The sequence below is a fragment of the Ambystoma mexicanum genome (genome assembly GCF_040938575.1).
Source record: "Ambystoma mexicanum isolate Mex_15411 chromosome 12 unlocalized genomic scaffold, UKY_AmexF1_1 Mex_chr12_unloc.2, whole genome shotgun sequence".
Lineage (NCBI taxonomy): Eukaryota > Metazoa > Chordata > Amphibia > Caudata > Ambystomatidae > Ambystoma > Ambystoma mexicanum.
This window is the reverse complement of record NW_027182323.1, coordinates 13016262-13042613: the sequence shown is the minus strand read 5'-3', so window position 1 is coordinate 13042613 and position 26352 is coordinate 13016262. Positions and strand designations below refer to the sequence as shown.

At 48.9% G+C, this 26352-nt stretch overlaps 4 non-coding genes across 4 annotated transcripts; 2 read left to right on the top strand and 2 right to left on the bottom strand.

The window, feature by feature from the left end:
- Nucleotides 1–6742: 6742 nt before the first annotated feature.
- Nucleotides 6743–6829, bottom strand: TRNAY-GUA (transfer RNA tyrosine (anticodon GUA)). Its single transcript is given in 2 exon segments — nucleotides 6743–6778; nucleotides 6793–6829. It is a non-coding gene; the product is annotated as a tRNA-Tyr (tRNA).
- Nucleotides 6830–7348: 519 nt separating this feature from the next.
- On the top strand, nucleotides 7349–7421 carry TRNAF-GAA (transfer RNA phenylalanine (anticodon GAA)). Its single transcript has one exon. It is a non-coding gene; the product is annotated as a tRNA-Phe (tRNA).
- A 9929-nt stretch (nucleotides 7422–17350) lies between these two features.
- On the bottom strand, nucleotides 17351–17437 carry TRNAY-GUA (transfer RNA tyrosine (anticodon GUA)). The gene is given in 2 exon segments: nucleotides 17351–17386; nucleotides 17401–17437. It is a non-coding gene; the product is annotated as a tRNA-Tyr (tRNA).
- Nucleotides 17438–17966: 529 nt separating this feature from the next.
- On the top strand, nucleotides 17967–18039 carry TRNAF-GAA (transfer RNA phenylalanine (anticodon GAA)). The gene has a single exon. It is a non-coding gene; the product is annotated as a tRNA-Phe (tRNA).
- Nucleotides 18040–26352: the final 8313 nt, after the last annotated feature.

Sequence of the window (26352 nt, the reverse complement as noted above, 5' to 3'; positions counted from 1 at the left end):
TGAGAAAAGGCTACTGTCCCGCCACAGACGATCGTCCTGTCCCGCAGCTGCTGAGAGCCAGAGCAACATGCAACTGCAGGGGTTGAACCTACAAGCTACCTGGCCTACACTGGCAAAGTTTGGCCCAGACTGTGTCGAGGGTGGGAGAGTACTTGCATCACTTACCCTCTACCCGCTATTCTCCAGTTCCTCCAGGAGGGTTTTGACAAGGGCATAGCGATCTCCACACTTTGCTCCCAATGGGCCTCCATTAAAATCCTCTTGGGGGACTCTGATGGCCACCTGGATGGGGAGGTGTTGGTGGGGAAGTTTCTTCGGGGTGTCTCTGCTTCCCATCCTTGTACCTATAAGGGCCTTCCCCCAGGGATCGTCCTCCAGACTTAAAGTTCCTTCAGGGGCATCCCTTTGAGCGCCTGTCGGAAATTGATATCAAGCACCTTACTCTGAAGACTGCTTTCCTGATTGCCATCACGTCTGCCCATAGGCTTGGGGAGGTTGGGGCTCTGTTGTGTCAACCCTCTTTCTTGAGAGTTCTGCCGGACTCTGTGGTTTTGCGGTGTGATCCCAAGTTTCTGCCTAAAGTTGTGTCTCAGTTTCACACTTCTCAGGATCTGGTTCTCCCTGCGGTTTTTCAGAAACCCCAGGCGCCGAACGAGGTGGCTTGGCATGCCATTAAGGTGCAGCGGGCAGTTCTGGAATATTTGGCTCGGACTGCCCCTTTCCGGCAGTCTGATAGTCTCTTGGTTACTTGTGGCCCCGTGGAGCGGGGCGTAAGGCCTCTGTGGTTTTCATTAGCCGGTGGATCCGTACTGTTGTCTCCATGTCCTATTTGGTTTCTGGCCTGCCTGTACCTGACCACGTTCAGGGTCGATCTACCAGGGGGTTAGGCTGCTTCCTGGCCAGATGCTGTTATCTCTACAGAAGATTTGGGCGTTTCTCTACAGGGGTTTGGCTGAAACCTGGGCGGATCAGAGCACCTTTGTCAACCACTATCAGTTGAACGTCTCTCACTCTAGGGATGGTTCCTTCAGGGTTGGTGTTTTGTCTGTTGGGATGTGATTATTGGAGTCAATAAAGGTGTTTTTTTTGTTGCTGCACTTCTGTCTCTGTGTCTCATTGGGACCTCTCCCTGTTGCTCCTATGGTATGCCTCATGAAGTAAGTACTGGGTCGAGGAAGAGTGGACGTGGAGGTAATGCTCTGATTACTTACCAGCAATCTTCATTACTCCTAATCCTACTCTTCCTCGTCACAGTACTGACGACCCGCCTCTCCCTCCCTACGGGGGTTCCCATGCTGCGGCTTGAATATGTTAAACAGGAAGCTGAGGGTCAAGGGGAGAAGTTAGACAAAAGAAAAGAAATAGAAGAAAGTCCTGTATCGGAGGCAGGGGCCTCATGAAGTAAATGCTGTGACGAGGAAGGGTACGACTAAGAGTAATGAAGATTACCTGTAAGTTATTAGAGCAATTTGTTGTATAATTCTCACAATAAATGATAGGAGGCGGTGTGGTTGTAAGTTGTGTGCTTTTATTCTTCTGTGCCACTCAAGTAAATCTGCAACATATATGATATGAGTCAATGATCGGCAACAGGCCCTGGAGCTGCGACACAACTCGTGTACATGCTGAGAGTCTCTCTTGCGGCTTGGAGGCCTCTTCTTGGGAGGAGCGCCCCGGAGCGCGTCCTGCTCCGTGGCTTTCTCCCGCTCGAATGCCTCGCTGAGCGCGCGGGGCCCGCACTTCCGGCCGCGCATGAGATCTCGCGAGACCAGCAGGTCTTGCGATATCTCTACACACCTCCCCCTGATAATGCAAAGGCAGTTCATTGCAATACATAGTCATTGTATCTCACCGGTCTTCTGTGTTCCCTTCGCGGACGATCGCCTCTCTCACTGCACACGTCCTGCTGGTCATTTTCTCGCTCGAGAGTTGGGGCATCCACTTGAATCTCATTTCCTTCAACTTCTCTTCTGTCTGTCTCCGGCTCTCGTTCTTCCCCCCTCTCATTGTCCATTACTCCTTCAGCTTCAGACCTTTCATAAGTCTTTTCTCTCTCTTGCCTCTTTTCAAACGTGGCTACTCTTTCCATGTTCCATGTGTGCCCATCTTCGGTGCGGACATCGTTGGCTCCTCGGTGAATCACCTTCACAGGTCCGCTGAACCGTGAGCCCGTGATCTGATCCTTGGTCGGTAACCGTATTTTGATCCAATCTCCTTCTTTTACTTCTGACTCTTGTTTGGTCCTTCTTCTTCTGTCGCTCCACCTTTTCATGCATGCCTTGTTGTTCTCTATTCTCCACACCACTTCCGACATGTTTACTTCTTCGTCTTCTCTTACTTTGGCCAACCATGGCGGTACCAGCGTGGATGCTGCTCTCCTCCCTCTCAGCATGCGAAAAGGAGAAATTTGGGTGATCCCGTTGGGGGTCAGTCTGTGAGCTGCGATGGCCTCTTTTGTTGTTTTGAGGGGATCCAATCCTGAAGCGGTTGCTAATTGGATGGCTCCCTTAATTAACCTATTGTCCCTCTCGAAGAGCCCATTTGCTTGGGGATGGTAGAGTGCTGCTTTCTTCTGGTGTATGTTGTGCTTCCTCAGAAACAGTTCCATGTCTCTGGATATAAGTTGTACTCCGTTGTCTGTTACTAACTCGTTGGGGAGCCCTTCGCTCTGAAAAATGGCCGTCAGGACCTCTATTACGGTTTCGGTCGTGATGTTAGGAACAAACTCGGCCTCGACCATTTCGATAAATAGTCCACTAGTACTATGCCGTACCGATGCTCAGGCGCCATCGTCTCCAAAGGTCCTATGAAGTCTAGACCCACTTTTGACCACACCGCTTCCGGGGTTTATGTGGGAATCATGGGCGCCTGTCCGATTTTCAGGCGCTTGTCACTGTTGAGACACTCATGGCATCTCTCAATCATGGTGCGGATCTCCAGGTCCATGGACGGCCACCAGTAGGCTTCTCTCACTCTGCAACGTGTCATGGTGTTCCCCAGATGGCCTGCAGGGGCCCTGCACAGAATGATTTTTCTCATGCCTGCGGGTGGGATTATCTGGTCGGTTTTCATAATTATGCCGTCGGCTTCTGAGATCTCATCTGCCACTTTCCAATAAGGTCTCATACCTTCTGGCACTGCCCTTTCGTCTGGCCATCCGTTTTTGATCCATTCTCTGATTCTCACCATGGTAGGATCCTTTCCGTCTTCTTCCATCCAGTGTTTTTCGCTGAGTTCCAGGTAGTCGGGCGCCTTGAGATCTGTAATGGATGCTACAATGCATTCTTCTTGTAAGAAAGTGGTGGCATTGTCCTTGCCCTCTGGCAATCTTGACATGCAGTCTGCCTGCAAATTCTTCCATCCGGAGATGTGTTGCACCTCGAAGGTGTATTCCTGCAGTTTTGCTGCTATGCGTGCTAATCGGGGTGTTGACACTTTGGTGCCACCTGAGCTGAGCATGTGGATGAGGGGCTTATGGTCGGTAACCAACTTGAACTTCGTGCCCCACACATATGTCCTGAAATGTTCCACAGCCCATGTACACGCTAACATCTCCTTCTCTATGGTGGAGTAGTTTTGTTCAGCTGACGATAGGGCTTTCGAGGCAAACGCTACCACATGTTCCGTGTCGCCCTTCTTCTGAGTGAGGACCGCCCCTAGTCCATATGCACTGGCGTCTGTAGTCATGACTGTACTCCACTCTGGGTTGAACGGTTGCAAGCATGGCGCTTCAACTATGTGTTGTTTTATGCTTTCCACCGCTTTCTTCTGATCTTCCTGCCACGTGTACTCCGACCCTTTTTTGAGGAGCTCTCGGAGCGGTGCTGAGGTTTCTGAGAATTTGGGGATGAATTTTGCATAGTACTCCACCATCCCGAGGAATGACCTCACTTCGTCTTTGTTGGTGGGTTCTGGAGCTTTAATTAAGGCCTGCAGTAAGTTTTGCTTGGGACTTATACCTTTCTCTGATATTTTGTACCACAAATACACAACTTCTTTTGCTTTGAACACACATTTTTTGTACCTTAATCTCACACCCGCTTCTTGCAGTTTGGTGAGGACTGTTCTCAATGTGACGTCGTGCATCTGTTCGTCCTTTGCGTAGATAAGGATGTCATCCTGGAAATAAGCCACGTTCCTGACGTTCCGCAGTAGAGCATCCATCATGCGTTGAAACGCTGAGGCTGCAGATGATAAACCAAATGGCATTTTGGTGAACTGGTACGTGCCAAACAGGGTGATGAAAGCGGTGAGTGGCTTGGACTCCTTGTGCAGTTGAATTTGATGGTAGGCGTTCCTCATGTCCAGTTTCGAGAATACTTTGGCTTCCTTCATCATGAGGATTAACTCATTTATGCTCGGCAGCGGGTAGCTGTCTGCAATAACTTCCAGGTTTAGGCTGCGGAGGTCAATGCATACTCTTAGCTCTTGTGAGTTCTGTTTCTTTATGAGTACCACTGGGCTCAGCCACTCAGAAGCTTCAATTTCTTCGATGACGCCATCTTTCTTCATTCTGTCCAGTTGGCTTCTGAGTGTGTCTCTTGCCGTTGTCGGTACTGGCCTTAATCTGTGCTTGACCGGAACTGCGTTGGTTTTGAGTAATATTTTGTGGACGAAGCCCTTGATGTGACCAGATTCTTCCAAAAATAGTTTGGGGTAATCACTTTTCACTACTGGTGCGCTCCTCCAACTGACTGACAGTACCTGATCCTCTGTGCTGGGGTCCAGCTTGATTTTCAGTTTCGCCTGGTCGTCCCACCCTAATACCGCTGGGCCTTCTTGACTAAAGTAAACTTTGGTGGTGGTCTCTCTTCCTTTGAACTCTACTTTCCCTTTGATGTAGCCCAACAAGTCTACAGACGCACCACCAAAAACTGTAGGCTTGTGCCGTGTGCTGAGTACTTGGACCGTCTCTGTACCCATCATCTCTTTGTACGTGCGTAGGGGTATTATGGTGAGATCAGAACCCGAATCAGCCATGACCCTTGTTTCCAGTCCATTTATTTTGATTGCACAGTGGGGCTTTTCCCTTCTGGCCCGTGAGCTGTTCACCATGATGACTGTCGGTCTCCCTTCATCTTCCGAGGACGAATCCCTCTCTGTGTTGTGTTCAGCGTTAACACTCGTGATCTTCTTGTTGCGCCACCGAGACATGATTGAGAAGTGACCAATCTTTTTGCATACTGAGCACTCCTTGTCTCTTGCTGGGCACTCTCTATCGAAGTCTAGATGCTTCGTGCTGGTGCACCTGTGGCATTTCAACGGTTCTTTCTTCCCCCATTTTCCTTCTCTCGCATCGAGGACCGGCCTCTCCTTCTTTGGGCGGATTGCCACTGATTGAACTTCGGTAGGGCCGTGGCCGCTTGCAAATTCTTTCCTTCTGCCTACCATCTCCTCAACTGCTCTCGCTATTTCAATAGCTTTTTCCAGCTGCAATTCCTTCTCTAAAATGAACTTATCTTGTACTTTTCTGCTGTTGGTGTGGACCACCAGCATGTCGCAGATGAGAGTCTCAGCGTTGTTACCAAAACTGCAGAGCACCGCCAGTTCGCGCAGTTTGGTGACATAATCATCAACGGGTTCGGATGCCTCCTGTTTGCGGCTGTAGAACCGAATCCTGTGCAGGACGGTATTCTCCTTGCTGGCGAACCTTTTAACAATCCTTCGCACAGCCTCCTTGAATTCATCATCATTATCACCAGCTACCGGCTCCGGGGTGAGACTCTCAAACACCCTCTGTCCTTCAACGCCCAGGGCATTTAGTAACATCGCTCTGTGTCTCGCCGCCGAGTAGCCCGCACCGCCCATGGCCTCTACATACGTTGTGAATAAGGGTTGCCATTGTGTCCACGGAATGGCAAGCCTACCTGGAGTTTGCAGGAAGGGCGGTGGTGGTGTCGCTCCTTGCATGGCTCCATGCGGGTTTTAGTGATGATCCTCGTCGCCAATTATGTTGTGTAATTCTCACAATAAATGATAGGAGGCGGTGTGGTTACAAGTTGTGTGCTTTTATTCTTCTGTGCCACTCAAGTAAATCTGCAACATATATGATATGAGTCAATGATGGGCAACAGGCCCTGGAGCTGCGATGCAACTCGTGTACAATGTGAGAGTCTCTCTTGCGGCTTGGAGGCCTCTTCTTGGGAGGAGCGCCCGGGAGCACATCCTGCTCCGTGGCTTTCTCCCGCTCGAATGCCTCGCTGAGCGTGCGGGGCCCGCACTTCCGGCCGCGCACGAGATCTCGCGAGACCGGTAGGTCTCGCATATCTCTACACAATTGTAAATAAAGTTTGACTTAACTGCTGCCCAAGCAGCAAAGAAAGAGGAAGGGAAGAGAAAGGAAGCCAGGTTTATGGACGCAGTTAGAGAGGATTGGATACAATAGTCACATGGAAACAACATTCGACCTATCATAAACGGACTACAAACAGCTGTTTTAATGGGAAATGTCGTTTTTGTGATGGTTTCTTTTTAATATTCTTTGCTTTAATGCTGCTCGAGAAAAGAGAAGAGTAAGCATAATTCGGGCCTCCAGTCTTGACACAGAATCCGAGCACAGGCAACCTTGTCCTGCTAAAAAGGAAGACAACTCACCTTTCAACCAGCACAAACGATCACAATCTGGTTTCCAAAAGTCATAAAAATGTTGAGAACCGGTCGTTCAATGTGACCAAATACAGCGCAGTATAAGTGTGCGGTTTCCATTGATATTACGTGGCAGAAGTGTTTTATTAGCAAAATGTCCTTCGAGCCGGATTTGAACCAGCGACCTAAGGATATCTGATTACCTCACTACAGTCCTCCGCTCTACCAACTGAGCTATCGAAGGATACATGTACGAGCGCTTGCAAATGGCATGCTGAATGACCAGCACACAACGTGAAAGATATCATTGTTTATACGTGTGATTTCAATATTGATCCTGCTCCCTATAGTTGCACTTCAATGCCTTAAATTCATTATCAGGCTGTATACCGCGTGATTTTTTGACACCAAGAGTACCGTGCGGGTTTGGTTCGAAAGTACTTAAAGATCAACTTAGAACACAGCCAAGGGCCCATCACACATCTACAAGAAACGGCACGATGGAGTGCACGTGATAGTTGCACCTGGAGCCGAAAATGCGATTTTTCTTTCGAAATGATTTGGCGAGCAGCTCTATTGATCTCCTTCCTGACATCCCACCCGTTTTGTTCCATTGTACTTGCTGGTTACAGAATAAACAAAGAAATGGAAAATCCGATGCTATAACTGGGGCAATATTACAACAACAAAAAAGGAAGGAAATGAGGTCTAGGATTGCAGATGTCTGTTTCTTTGCAAGACGACCGAAGAGCACAATCAATCAGCCGAAATAGCTCAGTTGGGAGAGCGTTAGACTGAAGATCTAAAGGTCCCTGGTTCGATCCCGGGTTTCGGCAGGGGATATTTTTTAAAGGTTTTTCATGCTGCTCCATTTGATAATCAGAATCTTTTCACACTTAAAGTTATCATTGAATGGCAGACGATGCAGTGGAAATAAATCTCTAATTCTTATTTTTCTACTATATCTCCCCAAATGTAATTTCCATGTTAAAACTTGTTGCTCATTTCAACATGTTCTGTCTGTGCCATGAAATGGAAAAGAGACTTATAGGGGTCATAATATTTCAATGTGACTCAGGGCACATATGGCCATAATTCACAACTCACAGTACTGGGCATTATTTAGTTTAATGCTTTTGCAAAGATTTCCAGTTGCATAGGTGTTTTTTTTTTAAAGGGCTGCGGTTGAAGGAATAGGTGAAGTGGTGACAACTTTTGAATTTGCGCGGGTGGGGTGGGGTAGGGTAGGTGGGTGAACCGTTTGGTGCAACTTTTGACCCAGATGATGCCCTGGGAAATTATATTCTACAGAATGCCATCACACAACATGACATCATAAGCAGTGACATCCAATTACCTGTGAGCGACACACAGTCCTTGTTAATGATGTCCAGTTTCCCACCAAAACAAAAAGTGATGGATTTAAGGTTTTGCAGAAGTCATAATCACTGGCACGTGCCATTCTTCTGTGTAACCTTCCCTATAATTATGTTGGCCAAGAATATCTTCACCAGCATATACAAAACACCAGTGCAGAGTAGAATCCTGTCACTGTGATGCACTGTACACGGAGCACCCGTAAATTAACTCTTGCCAAATAAAGCACGCAGCAGGTGTTTTCTTTCAACACACACCACTCGTGTCTATTGTTTTTGTCCGGCTAAGGTGATGGTGGTTCGGGAAGGGGGTAAGGGCGGGGGCGTCAAATGTTTCAAGATCGGGGGGTGGGGGGTGCAGCTATGCCCCATGAAGCAGTATAAGTGTTCCAATTTTCTAATTTATCTTGCGGAGGGCAAGTGTGTGTTGATGCGGCTAAGCCGGGTACCGCACCAATCACACAGGACTGGATAGGGAGACAAGGGGTGCAAAAAAGGATGGAGCGGAGATGGACCCACCACGGTGCCGGGCTTTGTCTGTATATCTGGTAGAGAGTCGCAGGGCTGAACGTCGGAGGCGGTCTGCGGATCAGAGGCAGGATCTAGGCAGTGGCAGAAGATCAGAGGGGCGTTTCGTTCCCCCAGGCAAGGTTTTATACATCCCGGTCCTATCCAGTCCCCAGACAGTGATCGAGCACGGGTGCAACCGAAAACTACCCTCCCTCTCTCTCATAACTATATTGTTTCTGTATCAATTTTCTCTCTATTTTACTGTCGTACTGAGCACTACTTTGTTCGTTTTTTCAGAGCCCCGAGGCGGAGTTGTGAGGTGTATACATAAAAAAAGTGCAGGTTGAGACCACAAGGGTCCACTGCAACCAGGAGTTAGAGCACGGCACCCAGGGGTACAAGTCCTTAGTAATGGCCACAGGGCAATCCAATGATTGAGGAGGGTTGTGGGGGGGTTTGGGAACTGCAACAAGAGACAGCGTCTGCCATGGGGCTAAGCTGCCAGCTAACAGGTAAGTATGTACATTGAAATGAGGAGGGTCAAATAAAGAAAAGGGGAAAGAGGGAAAGGATAGGAATGGAGGGAGTTACGAGATTTCAGCAAGGGAAGTGGTCGGTCACTGGTTTCAGCTGGGAGCTTTGCCCCCATGAAAGGAGTGTTCAAGCTGCCAACCTTAGTGCCATTTGCCCGGGTGCCTGGATGAGGAGGCCAAGAATGTCTTCACCGGCATATCCAGGATGCCAGTGCAGAGCAGAATCGTACTAAGTTAACTCTTGCCAAATAAAGCACCGCTAGGGAAGATTTTCCTTAGGTGCAATTTTCCCTCTGTTTATGGACCGCTCCAAACTTTTTGCTTTTGTTTGGCTAACCTAACCGGACTTTTTTCTGTGGAGCGCAGCCTTCAGCTGCACTCCTCTGGGCTTTTGTTCATCTGTTATGGGGATACTGACACGTCCTTCATACTGTCAGTACTGACAAACTATATTTCCCTTAGTCTTTGATTATGTTGTCATTTCTTGATAACTTTTGATCTATGTGCCAAGTACCTTACAGTACCGCACATAGGGGTCCTTTTGTTTTATGGCCCTAGACACACTCTAAGGATTTTCTGGTGACTGTACAGGTGTGCCTAGGACAAACTGGTGGCAGCAGTTTACTTTTATAGTATTTGTAATTCTTTTTAGTTAACCATACTGCGTTTACTGCGTTTGGCTCAAGACTGTGGCCACTGCCGAAATGGCTGTGGCACAAAGTCTTTTGTTCTGTCCTTTGTCCATTTTGTCCCTTTGTCTTCCCCCAGCTCGATCAGACAAGGGCTTTGGGCATGCAGCCACCCGTGAAAACCACAACTTTCGCGGGCTCCTGCATGTCACGTGTGCTAATGCCCAGGAAGAGGATTGGGACTCTCTGGTCCCAATCTACACTACTGGTGCCAGTATGTCTGGTATGCCTGAATGACTGGAACCAATGTGGACCGCGATTGCTTCATGCCTGACGTTCATGCAAGAGAGCATATCTTTTGTTGGCTATCCTAGATTTGAGCATGAAACGAATTTCGGATGAGAGAGGGGGCTCTGTATCCATTCCAGGTCTATCAACTGAAGTTCTCTCCAAACTACATAAGGACCAAGTATCCTGAATTGCCAAAGGAGACCTTTGGAACCACCAGAGAAGTGCTGGAAGGTTTGGCACCCTGAGCCTGCTGTTGTTCCGTCAGACCCCTGCTCTTGTATCCACCACAGAAGGCCTGCAAGTGCGCTTCAACCCTTTGGAGTAGGGGGAACAACTACTCTCAGCACCTCCTGATTACCCTCAAAAAGAGCCTCATCAGAAGTGTTCCTGGGCCATCCAGCAAACTGACAAGCTTGAACCTGGGGTATCGCATAGGAGCACTGCTGTTCCGAGTTGAAACTCGAGACTTGGGGAATCGCTAGCTTGTGGTCCTGGGCCCTCTCCCGCCAAATGTTGTCCTAGCTCCTCTGGGTCGCGATTTAAAAGAGTGTGTCATGCCGTGAGCATTTGCAGTACCTGCATTGCCCGGATGTGGTGACGGTTATTGTATTAGCCTTGCCTGCCTGCCCCCTTGTGCCCTGTGATGTGCTGCACTGGAACTGTCCTCTTTTCGTCATCGTGAGCTGAGAAAAGGCTACTGTCCCGCCACAGACGATCGTCCTGTCCCGCAGCTGCTGAGAGCCAGAGCAACGTGCAACTGCAGGGGTTGAACCTACAAGCTACCTGGCCTACACTGGCAAAGTTTGGCCCAGACTGTGTCGAGGGTGGGAGAGTACTTGCATCACTTACCCTCTACCCGCTATTCTCCAGTTCCTCCAGGAGGGTTTTGACAAGGGCATAGCGATCTCCACACTTTGCTCCCAATGGGCCTCCATTAAAATCCTCTTGGGGGACTCTGATGGCCACCTGGATGGGGAGGTGTTGGTGGGGAAGTTTCTTCGGGGTGTCTCTGCTTCCCATCCTTGTACCTATAAGGGCCTTCCCCCAGGGATCGTCCTCCAGACTTAAAGTTCCTTCAGGGGCATCCCTTTGAGCTCCTGTCGGAAATTGATATCAAGCACCTTACTCTGAAGACTGCTTTCCTGATTGCCATCACGTCTGCCCATAGGCTTGGGGAGGTTGGGGCTCTGTTGTGTCAACCCTCTTTCTTGAGAGTTCTGCCGGACTCTGTGGTTTTGCGGTGTGATCCCAAGTTTCTGCCTAAAGTTGTGTCTCAGTTTCACACTTCTCAGGATCTGGTTCTCCCTGCGGTTTTTCAGAAACCCCAGGCGCCGAACGAGGTGGCTTGGCATGCCATTAAGGTGCGGCGGGCAGTTCTGGAATATTTGGCTCGGACTGCCCCTTTCCGGCAGTCTGATAGTCTCTTGGTTACTTGTGGCCCCGTGGAGCGGGGCGTAAGGCCTCTGTGGTTTTCATTAGCCGGTGGATCCGTACTGTTGTCTCCATGTCCTATTTGGTTTCTGGCCTGCCTGTACCTGACTACGTTCAGGGTCGATCTACCAGGGGGTTAGGCTGCTTCCTGGCCAGATGCTGTTATCTCTACAGAAGATTTGGGCGTTTCTCTACAGGGGTTTGGCTGAAACCTGGGCGGATCAGAGCACCTTTGTCAACCACTATCAGTTGAACGTCTCTCACTCTAGGGATGGTTCCTTCAGGGTTGGTGTTTTGTCTGTTGGGATGTGATTATTGGAGTCAATAAAGGTGTTTTTTTTGTTGCTGCACTTCTGTCTCTGTGTCTCATTGGGACCTCTCCCTGTTGCTCCTATGGTATGCCTCATGAAGTAAGTACTGGGTCGAGGAAGAGTGGACGTGGAGGTAATGCTCTGATTACTTACCAGCAATCTTCATTACTCCTAATCCTACTCTTCCTCGTCACAGTACTGACGACCCGCCTCTCCCTCCCTACGGGGGTTCCCATGCTGCGGCTTGAATACGTTAAACAGGAAGCTGAGGGTCAAGGGGAGAAGTTAGACAAAAGAAAAGAAATAGAAGAAAGTCCTGTATCGGAGGCAGGGGCCTCATGAAGTAAATGCTGTGACGAGGAAGGGTACGACTAAGAGTAATGAAGATTACCTGTAAGTTATTAGAGCAATTTGTTGTATAATTCTCACAATAAATGATAGGAGGCGGTGTGGTTGTAAGTTGTGTGCTTTTATTCTTCTGTGCCACTCAAGTAAATCTGCAACATATATGATATGAGTCAATGATCGGCAACAGGCCCTGGAGCTGCGACACAACTCGTGTACATGCTGAGAGTCTCTCTTGCGGCTTGGAGGCCTCTTCTTGGGAGGAGCGCCCCGGAGCGCGTCCTGCTCCGTGGCTTTCTCCCGCTCGAATGCCTCGCTGAGCGCGCGGGGCCCGCACTTCCGGCCGCGCATGAGATCTCGCGAGACCAGCAGGTCTTGCGATATCTCTACACACCTCCCCCTGATAATGCAAAGGCAGTTCATTGCAATACATAGTCATTGTATCTCACCGGTCTTCTGTGTTCCCTTCGCGGACGATCGCCTCTCTCACTGCACACGTCCTGCTGGTCATTTTCTCGCTCGAGAGTTGGGGCATCCACTTGAATCTCATTTCCTTCAACTTCTCTTCTGTCTGTCTCCGGCTCTCGTTCTTCCCCCCTCTCATTGTCCATTACTCCTTCAGCTTCAGACCTTTCATAAGTCTTTTCTCTCTCTTGCCTCTTTTCAAACGTGGCTACTCTTTCCATGTTCCATGTGTGCCCATCTTCGGTGCGGACATCGTTGGCTCCTCGGTGAATCACCTTCACAGGTCCGCTGAACCGTGAGCCCGTGATCTGATCCTTGGTCGGTAACCGTATTTTGATCCAATCTCCTTCTTTTACTTCTGACTCTTGTTTGGTCCTTCTTCTTCTGTCGCTCCACCTTTTCATGCGTGCCTTGTTGTTCTCTATTCTCCACACCACTTCCGACATGTTTACTTCTTCGTCTTCTCTTACTTTGGCCAACCATGGCGGTACTAGCGTGGATGCTGCTCTCCTCCCTCTCAGCATGCGAAAAGGAGAAATTTGGGTGATCCCGTTGGGGGTCAGTCTGTGAGCTGCGATGGCCTCTTTTGTTGTTTTGAGGGGATCCAATCCTGAAGCGGTTGCTAATTGGATGGCTCCCTTAATTAACCTATTGTCCCTCTCGACGAGCCCATTTGCTTGGGGATGGTAGAGTGCTCCTTTCTTCTGGTGTATGTTGTGCTTCCTCAGAAACAGTTCCATGTCTCTGGATATAAGTTGTACTCCGTTGTCTGTTACTAACTCGTTGGGGAGCCCTTCGCTCTGAAAAATGGCCGTCAGGACCTCTATTACGGTTTCGGTCGTGATGTTAGGAACAAACTCGGCCTCGACCATTTCGATAAATAGTCCACTAGTACTATGCCGTACCGATGCTCGGGCGCCATCGTCTCCAAAGGTCCTATGAAGTCTAGACCCACTTTTGACCACACCGCTTCCGGGGTTTATGTGGGAATCATGGGCGCCTGTCCGATTTTCAGGCGCTTGTCACTGTTGAGACACTCATGGCATCTCTCAATCATGGTGCGGATCTCCAGGTCCATGGACGGCCACCAGTAGGCTTCTCTCACTCTGCAACGTGTCATGGTGTTCCCCAGATGGCCCGCAGGGGCCCTGCACAGAATGATTTTTCTCATGCCTGCGGGTGGGATTATCTGGTCGGTTTTCATAATTATGCCGTCGGCTTCTGAGATCTCATCTGCCACTTTCCAATAAGGTCTCATACCTTCTGGCACTGCCCTTTCGTCTGGCCATCCGTTTTTGATCCATTCTCTGATTCTCACCATGGTAGGATCCTTTCCGTCTTCTTCCATCCAGTGTTTTTCGCTGAGTTCCAGGTAGTCGGGCGCCTTGAGATCTGTAATGGATGCTACAATGCATTCTTCTTGTAAGAAAGTGGTGGCATTGTCCTTGCCCTCTGGCAATCTTGACATGCAGTCTGCCTGCAAATTCTTCCATCCGGAGATGTGTTGCAACTCGAAGGTGTATTCCTGCAGTTTTGCTGCTATGCGTGCTAATCGGGGTGTTGACACTTTGGTGCCACCTGAGCTGAGCATGTGGATGAGGGGCTTATGGTCGGTAACCAACTTGAACTTCGTGCCCCACACATATGTCCTGAAATGTTCCACAGCCCATGTACACGCTAACATCTCCTTCTCTATGGTGGAGTAGTTTTGTTCAGCTGACGATAGGGCTTTCGAGGCAAACGCTACCACATGTTCCGTGTCGCCCTTCTTCTGAGTGAGGACCGCCCCTAGTCCATATGCACTGGCGTCTGTAGTCATGACTGTACTCCACTCTGGGTTGAACGGTTGCAAGCATGGCGCTTCAACTATGTGTTGTTTTATGCTTTCCACCGCTTTCTTCTGATCTTCCTGCCACGTGTACTCCGACCCTTTTTTGAGGAGCTCTCGGAGCGGTGCTGAGGTTTCCGAGAATTTGGGGATGAATTTTGCATAGTACTCCACCATCCCGAGGAATGACCTCACTTCGTCTTTGTTGGTGGGTTCTGGAGCTTTAATTAAGGCCTGCAGTAAGTTTTGCTTGGGACTTATACCTTTCTCTGATATTTTGTACCACAAATACACAACTTCTTTTGCTTTGAACACACATTTTTTGTACCTTAATCTCACACCCGCTTCTTGCAGTTTGGTGAGGACTGTTCTCAATGTGACGTCGTGCATCTGTTCGTCCTTTGCGTAGATAAGGATGTCATCCTGGAAATAAGCCACGTTCCTGACGTTCCGCAGTAGAGCATCCATCATGCGTTGAAACGCTGAGGCTGCAGATGATAAACCAAATGGCATTTTGGTGAACTGGTACGTGCCAAACAGGGTGATGAAAGCGGTGAGTGGCTTGGACTCCTTGTGCAGTTGAATTTGATGGTAGGCGTTCCTCATGTCCAGTTTCGAGAATACTTTGGCTTCCTTCATCATGAGGATTAACTCATTTATGCTCGGCAGCGGGTAGCTGTCTGCAATAACTTCCAGGTTTAGGCTGCGGAGGTCAATGCATACTCTTAGCTCTTGTGAGTTCTGTTTCTTTATGAGTACCACTGGGCTCAGCCACTCAGAAGCTTCAATTTCTTCGATGACGCCATCTTTCTTCATTCTGTCCAGTTGGCTTCTGAGTGTGTCTCTTGCCGTTGTCGGTACTGGCCTTAATCTGTGCTTGACCGGAACTGCGTTGGTTTTGAGTAATATTTTGTGGACGAAGCCCTTGATGTGACCAGATTCTTCCAAAAATAGTTTGGGGTAATCACTTTTCACTACTGGTGCGCTCCTCCAACTGACTGACAGTACCTGATCCTCTGTGCTGGGGTCCAGCTTGATTTTCAGTTTCGCCTGGTCATCCCACCCTAATACCGCTGGGCCTTCTTGACTAAAGTAAACTTTGGTGGTGGTCTCTCTTCCTTTGAACTCTACTTTCCCTTTGATGTAGCCCAACAAGTCTACAGACGCACCACCAAAAACTGTAGGCTTGTGCCGTGTGCTGAGTACTTGGACCGTCTCTGTACCCATCATCTCTTTGTACGTGCGTAGGGGTATTATGGTGAGATCAGAACCCGAATCAGCCATGACCCTTGTTTCCAGTCCATTTATTTTGATTGCACAGTGGGGCTTTTCCCTTCTGGCCCGTGAGCTGTTCACCATGATGACTGTCGGTCTCCCTTCATCTTCCGAGGACGAATCCCTCTCTGTGTTGTGTTCAGCGTTAACACTCGTGATCTTCTTGTTGCGCCACCGAGACATGATTGAGAAGTGACCAATCTTTTTGCATTCTGAGCACTCCTTGTCTCTTGCTGGGCACTCTCTATCGAAGTCTAGATGCTTCGTGCTGGTGCACCTGTGGCATTTCAACGGTTCTTTCTTCCCCCATTTTCCTTCTCTCGCATCGAGGACCGGCCTCTCCTTCTTTGGGCGGATTGCCACTGATTGAACTTCGGTAGGGCCGTGGCCGCTTGCAAATTCTTTCCTTCTGCCTACCATCTCCTCAACTGCTCTCGCTATTTCAATAGCTTTTTCCAGCTGCAATTCCTTCTCTAAAATGAACTTATCTTGTACTTTTCTGCTGTTGGTGTGGACCACCAGCATGTCGCAGATGAGAGTCTCAGCGTTGTTACCAAAACTGCAGAGCACCGCCAGTTCGCGCAGTTTGGTGACATAATCATCAACGGGTTCGGACGCCTCCTGTTTGCGGCTGTAGAACCGAATCCTGTGCAGGACGGTATTCTCCTTGCTGGCGAACCTTTTAACAATCCTTCGCACAGCCTCCTTGAATTCATCATCATTATCACCAGCTACCGGCTCCGGGGTGAGACTCTCAAACACCCTCTGTCCTTCAACGCCCAGGGCATTTAGTAACATCGCTCTGTGTCTCGCCGCCGAGTAGCCCGCACCGCCCATGGCCTCTACATACGTTGTGAATAAGGGTTGCCATTGTGTCCACGGAATGGCAAGCCTACCTGGAGTTTGCAGGAAGGGCGGTGGTGGTGTCGCTCCTTGCATGGCTCCATGCGGGTTTTAGTGATGATCCTCGTCGCCAATTATGTTGTGTAATTCTCACAATAAATGATAGGAGGCGGTGTGGTTACAAGTTGTGTGCTTTTATTCTTCTGTGCCACTCAAGTAAATCTGCAACATATATGATATGAGTCAATGATGGGCAACAGGCCCTGGAGCTGCGATGCAACTCGTGTACATGCTGAGAGTCTCTCTTGCGGCTTGGAGGCCTCTTCTTGGGAGGAGCGCCCGGGAGCACGTCCTGCTCCGTGGCTTTCTCCCGCTCGAATGCCTCGCTGAGCGTGCGGGGCCCGCACTTCCGGCCGCGCACGAGATCTCGCGAGACCGGTAGGACTCGCATATCTCTACACAATTGTAAATAAAGTTTGACTTAACTGCTGCCCAAGCAGCAAAGAAAGAGGAAGGGAAGAGAAAGGAAGCCAGGTTTATGGACGCAGTTAGAGAGGATTGGATACAATAGTCACATGGAAACAACATTCGACCTATCATAAACGGACTACAAACAGCTGTTTTAATGGGAAATGTCGTTTTTGTGATGGTTTCTTTTTAATATTCTTTGCTTTAATGCTGCTCGAGAAAAGAGAAGAGTAAGCATAATTCGGGCCTCCAGTCTTGACACAGAATCCGAGCACAGGCAACCTTGTCCTGCTAAAAAGGAAGACAACTCACCTTTCAACCAGCACAAACGATCACAATCTGGTTTCCAAAAGTCATAAAAATGTTGAGAACTGGTCGTTCAATGTGACCAAATACAGCGCAGTATAAGTGTGCGGTTTCCATTGATATTACGTGGCAGAAGTGTTTTATTAGCAAAATGTCCTTCGAGCCGGATTTGAACCAGCGACCTAAGGATATCTGATTACCTCACTACAGTCCTCCGCTCTACCAACTGAGCTATCGAAGGATACATGTACGAGCGCTTGCAAATGGCATGCTGAATGACCAGCACACAACGTGAAAGATATCATTGTTTATACGTGTGATTTCAATATTGATCCTGCTCCCTATAGTTGCACTTCAATGCCTTAAATTCATTATCAGGCTGTATACCGCGTGATTTTTTGACACCAAGAGTACCGTGCGGGTTTGGTTCGAAAGTACTTAAAGATCAACTTAGAACACAGCCAAGGGCCCATCACACATCTACAAGAAACAGCACGATGGAGAGAGGCTCCGTGCACGTGATAGTTGCACCTGGAGCCGAAAATGCGATTTTTCTTTCGAAATGATTTGGCGAGCAGCTCTATTGATCTCCTTCCTGACATCCCACCCGTTTTTTTCCATTGTACTTGCTGGTTACAGAATAAACAAAGAAATGGAAAATCCGATGCTATAACTGGGGCAATATTACAACAACAAAAAAGGAAGGAAATGAGGTCTAGGATTGCAGATGTCTGTTTCTTTGCAAGACGGCCGAAGAGCATAATCAATCAGCCGAAATAGCTCAGTTGGGAGAGCGTTAGACTGAAGATCTAAAGGTCCCTGGTTCGATCCCGGGTATAGGCAGGGGATATTTTTTAAAGGTTTTTCATGCTGCTCCATTTGATAATCAGAATCTTTTCACACTTAAAGTTATCATTGAATGGCAGACGATGCAGTGGAAATAAATCGTTAATTCTTATTTTTCTACTATATCTCCCCAAATGTAATTTCCATGTTAAAACTTGTTGCTCATTTCAACATGTTCTGTCTGTGCCATGAAATGGAAAAGAGACTTATAGGGGTCATAATATTTCAATGTGACTCAGGGCACATATGGCCATAATTCACAACTCACAGTACTGGGCATTATTTAGTTTAATGCTTTTGCAAAGATTTCCAGTTGCATAGGTGTTTTTTTTTTTAAAGGGCTGCGGTTGAAGGAATAGGTGAAGTGGTGACAACTTTTGAATTTGCGCGGGTGGGGTAGGGTAGGTGGGTGAACCATTTGGTGCAACTTTTGACCCAGATGATGTCCTGGGAAATTATATTCTACAGAATGCCATCACACAACATGACATCATAAGCAGTGACATCCAATTACCTGTGAGCGACACACAGTCCTTGTTAATGATGTCCAGTTTCCCACCAAAACAAAAAGTGATGGATTTAAGGTTTTGCAGAAGTCATAATCACTGGCACGTGCCATTCTTCTGTGTAACCTTCCCTATAATTATGTTGGCCAAGAATATCTTCACCAGCATATACAAAACACCAGTGCAGAGTAGAATCCTGTCACTGTGATGCACTGTACACGGAGCACCCGTAAATTAACTCTTGCCAAATAAAGCACGCAGCAGGTGTTTTCTTTCAACACACACCACTCGTGTCTATTGTTTTTGTCCGGCTAAGGTGATGGTGGTTCGGGAAGGGGGTAAGGGCGGGGGCGTCAAATGTTTCAAGATCGGGGGGTGGGGGGTGCAGCTATGCCCCATGAAGCAGTATAAGTGTTCCAATTTTCTAATTTATCTTGCGGAGGGCAAGTGTGTGTTGATGCGGCTAAACCGGGTACCGCACCAATCACACAGGACTGGATAGGGAGACAAGGGGTGCAAAAAAGGATGGAGCGGAGATGGACCCACCACGGTGCCGGGCTTTGTCTGTATATCTGGTAGAGAGTCGCAGGGCTGAACGTCGGAGGCGGTCTGCGGATCAGAGGCAGGATCTAGGCAGTGGCAGAAGATCAGAGGGGCGTTTCGTTCCCCCAGGCAAGGTTTTATACATCCCGGTCCTATCCAGTCCCCAGACAGTGATCGAGCACGGGTGCAACCGAAAACTACCCTCCCTCTCTCTCATAACTATATTGTTTCTGTATCAATTTTCTCTCTATTTTACTGTCGTACTGAGCACTACTTTGTTCGTTTTTTCAGAGCCCCGAGGCGGAGTTGTGAGGTGTATACATAAAAAAAGTGCAGGTTGAGACCACAAGGGTCCACTGCAACCAGGAGTTAGAGCATGGCACCCAGGGGTACAAGTCCTTAGTAATGGCCACAGGGCAATCCAATGATTGAGGAGGGTTGTGGGGGGGTTTGGGAACTGCAACAAGAGACAGCGTCTGCCATGGGGCTAAGCTGCCAGCTAACAGGTAAGTATGTACATTGAAATGAGGAGGGTCAAATAAAGAAAAGGGGAAAGAGGGAAAGGATAGGAATGGAGGGAGTTACGAGATTTCAGCAAGGGAAGTGGTCGGTCACTGGTTTCAGCTGGGAGCTTTGCCCCCATGAAAGGAGTGTTCAAGCTGCCAACCTTAGTGCCATTTGCCCGGGTGCCTGGATGAGGAGGCCAAGAATGTCTTCACCGGCATATCCAGGATGCCAGTGCAGAGCAGAATCGTACTAAGTTAACTCTTGCCAAATAAAGCACCGCTAGGGAAGATTTTCCTTAGGTGCAATTTTCCCTCTGTTTATGGACCGCTCCAAACTTTTTGCTTTTGTTTGGCTAACCTAACCGGACTTTTTTCTGTGGAGCGCAGCCTTCAGCTGCACTCCTCTGGGCTTTTGTTCATCTGTTATGGGGATACTGACACGTCCTTCATACTGTCAGTACTGACAAACTATATTTCCCTTAGTCTTTGATTATGTTGTCATTTCTTGATAACTTTTGATCTATGTGCCAAGTACCTTACAGTACCGCACATAGGGGTCCTTTTGTTTTATGGCCCTAGACACACTCTAAGGATTTTCTGGTGACTGTACAGGTGTGCCTAGGACAAACTGGTGGCAGCAGTTTACTTTTATAGTATTTGTAATTCTTTTTAGTTAACCATACTGCGTTTACTGCGTTTGGCTCAAGACTGTGGCCACTGCCGAAATGGCTGTGGCACAAAGTCTTTTGTTCTGTCCTTTGTCCATTTTGTCCCTTTGTCTTCCCCCAGCTCGATCAGACAAGGGCTTTGGGCATGCAGCCACCCGTGAAAACCACAACTTTCGCGAGCTCCTGCATGTCACGTGTGCTAATGCCCAGGAAGAGGATTGGGACTCTCTGGTCCCAATCTACACTACTGGTGCCAGTATGTCTGGTATGCCTGAATGACTGGAACCAATGTGGACCGCGAGTGCTTCATGCCTGACGTTCATGCAAGAGAGCATATCTTTTGTTGGCTATCCTAGATTTGAGCATGAAACGAATTTCGGATGAGAGAGGGGGCTCTGTATCCATTCCAGGTCTATCAACTGAAGTTCTCTCCAAACTACATAAGGACCAAGTATCCTGAATTGCCAAAGGAGACCTTTGGAACCACCAGAGAAGTGCTGGAAGGTTTGGCACCCTGAGCCTGCTGTTGTTCCGTCAGACCCCTGCTCTTGTATCCACCACAGAAGGCCTGCAAGTGCGCTTCGACCCTTTGGAGTAGGGGGAACCACTACTCTCAGCACCTCCTGATTACCCTCAAAAAGAGCCTCATCAGAAGTGTTCCTGGGCCATCCAGCAAACTGACAAGCTTGAACCTGGGGTATCGCATAGGAGCACTGCTGTTCCGAGTTGAAACTCGAGACTTGGGGAATCGCTAGCTTGTGGTCCTGGGCCCTCTCCCGCCAAATGTTGTCCTAGCTCCTCTGGGTCGCGATTTAAAAGAGTGTGTCATGCCGTGAGCATTTGCAGTACCTGCATTGCCCGGATGTGGTGACGGTTATTGTATTAGCCTTGCCTGCCTGCCCCCTTGTGCCCTGTGATGTGCTGCACTGGAACTGTCCTCTTTTCTTCATCGTGAGCTGAGAAAAGGCTACTGTCCCGCCACAGACGATCGTCCTGTCCCGCAGCTGCTGAGAGCCAGAGCAACGTGCAACTGCAGGGGTTGAACCTACAAGCTACCTAGCCTACACTGGCAAAGTTTGGCCCAGACTGTGTCGAGGGTGGGAGAGTACTTGCATCACTTACCCTCTACCCGCTATTCTCCAGTTCCTCCAGGAGGGTTTTGACAAGGGCATAGCGATCTCCACACTTTGCTCCCAATGGGCCTCCATTAAAATCCTCTTGGGGGACTCTGATGGCCACCTGGATGGGGAGGTGTTGGTGGGGAAGTTTCTTCGGGGTGTCTCTGCTTCCCATCCTTGTACCTATAAGGGCCTTCCCCCAGGGATCGTCCTCCAGACTTAAAGTTCCTTCAGGGGCATCCCTTTGAGCGCCTGTCGGAAATTGATATCAAGCACCTTAATCTGAAGACTGCTTTCCTGATTGCCATCACGTCTGCCCATAGGCTTGGGGAGGTTGGGGCTCTGTTGTGTCAACCCTCTTTCTTGAGAGTTCTGCCGGACTCTGTGGTTTTGCGGTGTGATCCCAAGTTTCTGCCTAAAGTTGTGTCTCAGTTTCACACTTCTCAGGATCTGGTTCTCCCTGCGGTTTTTCAGAAACCCCAGGCGCCGAACGAGGTGGCTTGGCATGCCATTAAGGTGCGGCGGGCAGTTCTGGAATATTTGGCTCGGACTGCCCCTTTCCGGCAGTCTGATAGTCTCTTGGTTACTTGTGGCCCCGTGGAGCGGGGCGTAAGGCCTCTGTGGTTTTCATTAGCCGGTGGATCCGTACTGTTGTCTCCATGTCCTATTTGGTTTCTGGCCTGCCTGTACCTGACCACGTTCAGGGTCGATCTACCAGGGGGTTAGGCTGCTTCCTGGCCAGATGCTGTTATCTCTACAGAAGATTTGGGCGTTTCTCTACAGGGGTTTGGCTGAAACCTGGGCGGATCAGAGCACCTTTGTCAACCACTATCAGTTGAACGTCTCTCACTCTAGGGATGGTTCCTTCAGGGTTGGTGTTTTGTCTGTTGGGATGTGATTATTGGAGTCAATAAAGGTGTTTTTTTTGTTGCTGCACTTCTGTCTCTGTGTCTCATTGGGACCTCTCCCTGTTGCTCCTATGGTATGCCTCATGAAGTAAGTACTGGGTCGAGGAAGAGTGGACGTGGAGGTAATGCTCTGATTACTTACCAGCAATCTTCATTACTCCTAATCCTACTCTTCCTCGTCACAGTACTGACGACCCGCCTCTCCCTCCCTACGGGGGTTCCCATGCTGCGGCTTGAATACGTTAAACAGGAAGCTGAGGGTCAAGGGGAGAAGTTAGACAAAAGAAAAGAAATAGAAGAAAGTCCTGTATCGGAGGCAGGGGCCTCATGAAGTAAATGCTGTGACGAGGAAGGGTACGACTAAGAGTAATGAAGATTACCTGTAAGTTATTAGAGCAATTTGTTGTATAATTCTCACAATAAATGATAGGAGGCGGTGTGGTTGTAAGTTGTGTGCTTTTATTCTTCTGTGCCACTCAAGTAAATCTGCAACATATATGATATGAGTCAATGATCGGCAACAGGCCCTGGAGCTGCGACACAACTCGTGTACATGCTGAGAGTCTCTCTTGCGGCTTGGAGGCCTCTTCTTGGGAGGAGCGCCCCGGAGCGCGTCCTGCTCCGTGGCTTTCTCCCGCTCGAATGCCTCGCTGAGCGCGCGGGGCCCGCACTTCCGGCCGCGCATGAGATCTCGCGAGACCAGCAGGTCTTGCGATATCTCTACACACCTCCCCCTGATAATGCAAAGGCAGTTCATTGCAATACATAGTCATTGTATCTCACCGGTCTTCTGTGTTCCCTTCGCGGACGATCGCCTCTCTCACTGCACACGTCCTGCTGGTCATTTTCTCGCTCGAGAGTTGGGGCATCCACTTGAATCTCATTTCCTTCAACTTCTCTTCTGTCTGTCTCCGGCTCTCGTTCTTCCCCCCTCTCATTGTCCATTACTCCTTCAGCTTCAGACCTTTCATAAGTCTTTTCTCTCTCTTGCCTCTTTTCAAACGTGGCTACTCTTTCCATGTTCCATGTGTGCCCATCTTCGGTGCGGACATCGTTGGCTCCTCGGTGAATCACCTTCACAGGTCCGCTGAACCGTGAGCCCGTGATCTGATCCTTGGTCGGTTACCGTATTTTGATCCAATCTCCTTCTTTTACTTCTGACTCTTGTTTGGTCCTTCTTCTTCTGTCGCTCCACCTTTTCATGCATGCCTTGTTGTTCTCTATTCTCCACACCACTTCCGACATGTTTACTTCTTCGTCTTCTCTTACTTTGGCCAACCATGGCGGTACTAGCGTGGATGCTGCTCTCCTCCCTCTCAGCATGCGAAAAGGAGAAATTTGGGTGATCCCGTTGGGGGTCAGTCTGTGAGCTGCGATGGCCTCTTTTGTTGTTTTGAGGGGATCCAATCCTGAAGCGGTTGCTAATTGGATGGCTCCCTTAATTAACCTATTGTCCCTCTCGACGAGCCCATTTGCTTGGGGATGGTAGAGTGCTGCTTTCTTCTGGTGTATGTTGTGCTTCCTCAGAAACAGTTCCATGTCTCTGGATATAAGTTGTACTCCGTTGTCTGTTACTAACTCGTTGGGGAGCCCTTCGCTCTGAAAAATGGCCGTCAGGACCTCTATTACGGTTTCGGTCGTGATGTTAGGAACAAACTCGGCCTCGACCATTTCGATAAATAGTCCACTAGTACTATGCCGTACCGATGCTCAGGCGCCATCGTCTCCAAAGGTCCTATGAAGTCTAGACCCACTTTTGACCACACCGCTTCCGGGGTTTATGTGGGAATCATGGGCGCCTGTCCGATTTTCAGGCGCTTGTCACTGTTGAGACACTCATGGCATCTCTCAATCATGGTGCGGATCTCCAGGTCCATGGACGGCCACCAGTAGGCTTCTCTCACTCTGCAACGTGTCATGGTGTTCCCCAGATGGCCCGCAGGGGCCCTGCACAGAATGATTTTTCTCATGCCTGCGGGTGGGATTATCTGGTCGGTTTTCATAATTATGCCGTCGGCTTCTGAGATCTCATCTGCCACTTTCCAATAAGGTCTCATACCTTCTGGCACTGCCCTTTCGTCTGGCCATCCGTTTTTGATCCATTCTCTGATTCTCACCATGGTAGGATCCTTTCCGTCTTCTTCCATCCAGTGTTTTTCGCTGAGTTCCAGGTAGTCGGGCGCCTTGAGATCTGTAATGGATGCTACAATGCATTCTTCTTGTAAGAAAGTGGTGGCATTGTCCTTGCCCTCTGGCAATCTTGACATGCAGTCTGCCTGCAAATTCTTCCATCCGGAGATGTGTTGCACCTCGAAGGTGTATTCCTGCAGTTTTGCTGCTATGCGTGCTAATCGGGGTGTTGACACTTTGGTGCCACCTGAGCTGAGCATGTGGATGAGGGGCTTATGGTCGGTAACCAACTTGAACTTCGTGCCCCACACATATGTCCTGAAATGTTCCACAGCCCATGTACACGCTAACATCTCCTTCTCTATGGTGGAGTAGTTTTGTTCAGCTGACGATAGGGCTTTCGAGGCAAACGCTACCACATGTTCCGTGTCGCCCTTCTTCTGAGTGAGGACCGCCCCTAGTCCATATGCACTGGCGTCTGTAGTCATGACTGTACTCCACTCTGGGTTGAACGGTTGCAAGCATGGCGCTTCAACTATGTGTTGTTTTATGCTTTCCACCGCTTTCTTCTGATCTTCCTGCCACGTGTACTCCGACCCTTTTTTGAGGAGCTCTCGGAGCGGTGCTGAGGTTTCCGAGAATTTGGGGATGAATTTTGCATAGTACTCCACCATCCCGAGGAATGACCTCACTTCGTCTTTGTTGGTGGGTTCTGGAGCTTTAATTAAGGCCTGCAGTAAGTTTTGCTTGGGACTTATACCTTTCTCTGATATTTTGTACCACAAATACACAACTTCTTTTGCTTTGAACACACATTTTTTGTACCTTAATCTCACACCCGCTTCTTGCAGTTTGGTGAGGACTGTTCTCAATGTGACGTCGTGCATCTGTTCGTCCTTTGCGTAGATAAGGATGTCATCCTGGAAATAAGCCACGTTCCTGACGTTCCGCAGTAGAGCATCCATCATGCGTTGAAACGCTGAGGCTGCAGATGATAAACCAAATGGCATTTTGGTGAACTGGTACGTGCCAAACAGGGTGATGAAAGCGGTGAGTGGCTTGGACTCCTTGTGCAGTTGAATTTGATGGTAGGCGTTCCTCATGTCCAGTTTCGAGAATACTTTGGCTTCCTTCATCATGAGGATTAACTCATTTATGCTCGGCAGCGGGTTGCTGTCTGCAATATCTTCCAGGTGTAGGCTGCGGAGGTCAATGCATACTCTTAGCTCTTGTGAGTTCTGTTTCTTTATGAGTACCACTGGGCTCAGCCACTCAGAAGCTTCAATTTCTTCGATGACGCCATCTTTCTTCATTCTGTCCAGTTGGCTTCTGAGTGTGTCTCTTGCCGTTGTCGGTACTGGCCTTAATCTGTGCTTGACCGGAACTGCGTTGGTTTTGAGTAATATTTTGTGGACGAAGCCCTTGATGTGACCAGATTCTTCCAAAAATAGTTTGGGGTAATCACTTTTCACTACTGGTGCGCTCCTCCAACTGACTGACAGTACCTGATCCTCTGTGCTGGGGTCCAGCTTGATTTTCAGTTTCGCCTGGTCGTCCCACCCTAATACCGCTGGGCCTTCTTGACTAAAGTAAACTTTGGTGGTGGTCTCTCTTCCTTTGAACTCTACTTTCCCTTTGATGTAGCCCAACAAGTCTACAGACGCACCACCAAAAACTGTAGGCTTGTGCCGTGTGCTGAGTACTTGGACCGTCTCTGTACCCATCATCTCTTTGTACGTGCGTAGGGGTATTATGGTGAGATCAGAACCCGAATCAGCCATGACCCTTGTTTCCAGTCCATTTATTTTGATTGCACAGTGGGGCTTTTCCCTTCTGGCCCGTGAGCTGTTCACCATGATGACTGTCGGTCTCCCTTCATCTTCCGAGGACGAATCCCTCTCTGTGTTGTGTTCAGCGTTAACACTCGTGAT